Consider the following 3,539-nt stretch of genomic DNA (forward strand, 5'->3'; position numbering starts at 1 on the left):
GATTCGAAGTTCATTATTTTCTTTTTCTATAGGGATTTCATTGAGAACGTCATTTCAAAAAAATTCGTTTGATAATTCATAAATATTTTAAACTTTTAAAAATAATATTTAATTTGTTTAAACTTTTACGAAATGTTAAAAGGTAAGATCCCTATGGAATCCTTACATATAAATGAGAAGAATGAGCTTTGAATCACTTAAAATGATTAAGAAACGAAAGAGATATCTCAATTTTAAAATGAGAAAACTGTAAAATGGTAGTGAATACAAAAAAAATGGAACTTTAAGATAGTAATTTAAAATAAAATTTTCATAAGGTAGTAAATACAAAAGTGGTGTATTTTTAAGGTAGTAAATACCAAAAAATCCTTAAATTGACATACCAAAATGATAAAGGTATAAATGTATAATATTTCACTAAAAAATTTCACTAATAATTTTTATAGTACGTAGACAAGCTAAAATTTCCAAGATATATTAGATGGAAGAATTACTTTTATGTAATATATTATGAGCTCGCTCCCACAAGACCACACATACATTCTTAGTTTAGGAGTATATCTTTTTATCCAAGGGGTTTTAAAAAAAATGAGAATAAGATCCTAGTACGGAGTAACTAAGCTAAGCATATGTATGCTTTAGATTAAACCAAAGAAAACCACAAATCTTCAATATGCTAAGAAATTCACCATTGTTGTATGTTGGATTAAAAACTATGTTTCAGTTGCCAAGTACATGAAGTTTCGCACCCTATCCTTTGCATCATAGCCAAGAAAAGTACCAAAAAGGAAAATGACCTAAGAATTAAGAGTTGTTGATCAAGCTAACCAAACGTATTATGTCAAAATTCTGGAAAATATCAAAGACTAAACCATTTTTTAAAAACTCGAAATTATGCTTATAGAGTTAGGGGTGTGGTAGTAGTAGATGTCATACATATTTCAAAACAAAAATGCACCAATGTTTGTCGGTTTTTTAAGTCGTTTGTAAAAGAACTTGAAATATGATGACGATTGAGGCAAGTCAGGCAACGTGATGCAAAGAAGATGCGTCGTTGATTTAAATAGACTAAAAAATGAATATAATGGTAACATTAACTAATATCAACCTCATTAGAAGAAATATTCTTCCAGAAAACAATGGGGTGGCATGAATTAGAAGTTCATAACATAATTTTAACTTCCACCCACCTGTAGAAAAATAGTAAAATTCTTCAGAATGAAGAAATTTAGCAAAATAAGTCAGGAAGGAATGTCAGGTCTAAAAAAAATTGTAAACATTTAGGTTTTATAAATAGTCAAATTCATTTACCCAAGAATTATAACCATCTGAAACGTTTCTCGTCCTTGATTCACCATAACCGCCAATGTATTAATCAATATCTCTAATTAAATTGTTCTTAACGGTTAAACTAAAATTGGAAAGGGAAGGATGAAATGTTGAGGTGACTTATTATGTATTCAATGAAGAAATAATTATGTATTCTTGGCCATGTGTCTTCTAAGTGGTGATGATTATGTGTCCGCCACTTGTCTTCAAAATAGTGTTGCTTACGTGTCCTTAAAATGGGGCTGGTTTTCTTTTTTAAATACTAGGTATTGTTTTGATGTTTGGTTGATTCTAGCTTTAATAATCTGCAATTAAAGTTGTTGGAAGGTTTTTTGTCATTTATCTGAAATTAAGCCTAGTTGTTTGGTAATCATGGCCGTAAATTAGTTTAGAAGTATTGTTCAAATCAGGTGGTCAAACATTGTGTGCATCACCTTGCTCGAGTATGTTATTGGTTAATGTTCTAGCATCTCATGTTTACAATGTGTGCACAGATTTGTCATCGTCAATTCACACACGAAAACACTGTGATTCCTTTAACAGTTCGCCCAAACAAGGAGACAAAGATTCCATGAATGACGACACCCCCCCTGTCATTCATGACCTATATTCAGAGTTAGAGTGAGACAACATGTATGATTTCCATTGTCCTGATTCCTTTAACAGTTGGCCCAAAAAATTTGAGTCTATAATGGAAAATCTTACAACATAAATGATTTTTGATTCCAGGATATGTATGTTGCAGGTGGGATTGATACTGTTCCTTTTTCTGCAACTGTAAATTCAGGTTTGTATTCTAGTACGTTCGTTTCTAGAATTCTTCATATAAACATCTACTTTAGTATTCATTGGTTAAGAATATTCACACATGGCCTCCTCCTAAGTGATGTAATGTTTGATTCAAACAGATAGTCAGTAGAGTACTATACAGTCGAATTATGTCAAGTTCTTTTCCCCCCTTCTCTTGGAATGCCTTCTAATTCAAACATATAGTCAATAGAGTACTAGACAGTCAAGTGGGTGCTGTTTTTTTAATTGGGATTGCAAATATTGATACAATAAGTTGATTAAATATCAATTGTTGGTGGGTTATTGTTGATTTGGCTTAAATATGATGGTGGCTTAGTGTTTATTGATATAATCATGTGGTGGGTTCACTGTGTTTGATTGTTTCACTAGCGATTATTCTGGCAAGTTCGATGATCTCTTTTGAGCCAGCTCTTCTGATTTTTAGATGCATTTCCATTTTCTTTTCGTAGTTGGATATATCATACAGAAAAGCGAGTAAGCTCAGTGATATGCTTACATGCAATGTATTTGATGCAGGCTCAAGAAAAGCTGAGTAAGCTTAGTGATATGCTTTAGTTCTCAAGTTAAGTCGGTGTTGCTGATTGCTCTGCTAAAGTGCCTCATTTCTACCTCATTTCTACAGGCTAACTATGCTCTGTTTTAGACTTTTAGTTTGATTTTTTATATAATTAGTCATCAGAAAAAATTGGTTATTGTGGTTTTATTGTTTATGTCTTGGGCATCATGACAGAATTGGTTATTTTGGTTTTATTGTTTATATAATCATGGGTCATTGTTGTAGATTTGGATTTTGTGAAACTGGAAATGAACTTGATGGTATTTGTATGATCTGTTGATGGTATTACTATATGTATGAATCATTGATATTGATTCAATAACTAACAGGTGCATATAAGAATCATTCTCATGGTCTTTTGCGACGGGGAGTGAGCCTGTCATAGTTGGATTTTTGCGACGGGAGGTTAGCCCGTCGTGTTCGGCCTTTTGCGACGGGATTTTCCCCTGTCATAATAGGCTTTTGCGACGGGATTTTTTCCTGTCACAATAAGCTTTTGTGACAGGGTCATGACGGGGTAGTCAATTACGACGCCCCCCCTTTCATGACGGGCTTGTGACGGGTAATCCCGTCATTATTGGTCTTTTATGACAGGTCAATGACGGGATTTCCCGTCATAAATAGAGCCTTTTTGTGTAGTGTCTATCTGAAGCTTAATTGAGAAAACTTTACGGCTTAATAATTGGATTATGCCTCAATGAATGATTTGGAAAAAGTTTATGAAATGCATAATGATTATTGAAGATGTAAATTCTTTTTTTCGCTTTTCATGAGTGCGGACTCACATAATTAAGGTCAGACCAAATAAATAACATTGATTTAGTCCGATCATATGATAATTTTG

The 3,539-nt window shown here is 32.7% G+C and overlaps 1 long non-coding RNA gene across 1 annotated transcript; it reads left to right on the plus strand.

Moving 5' to 3' along the window:
* Positions 1-1,805: 1,805 nt before the first annotated feature.
* LOC130462553 (uncharacterized) lies at positions 1,806-2,901 on the plus strand. The gene is made up of 3 exons (XR_008923046.1): positions 1,806-1,962; positions 2,075-2,116; positions 2,656-2,901. It is a non-coding gene; the product is annotated as an uncharacterized lncRNA (long non-coding RNA).
* Positions 2,902-3,539: the final 638 nt, after the last annotated feature.

This window comes from Spinacia oleracea, chromosome 6 (genome assembly GCF_020520425.1).
Source record: "Spinacia oleracea cultivar Varoflay chromosome 6, BTI_SOV_V1, whole genome shotgun sequence".
Taxonomy (NCBI): Eukaryota; Viridiplantae; Streptophyta; class Magnoliopsida; order Caryophyllales; family Amaranthaceae; genus Spinacia; species Spinacia oleracea.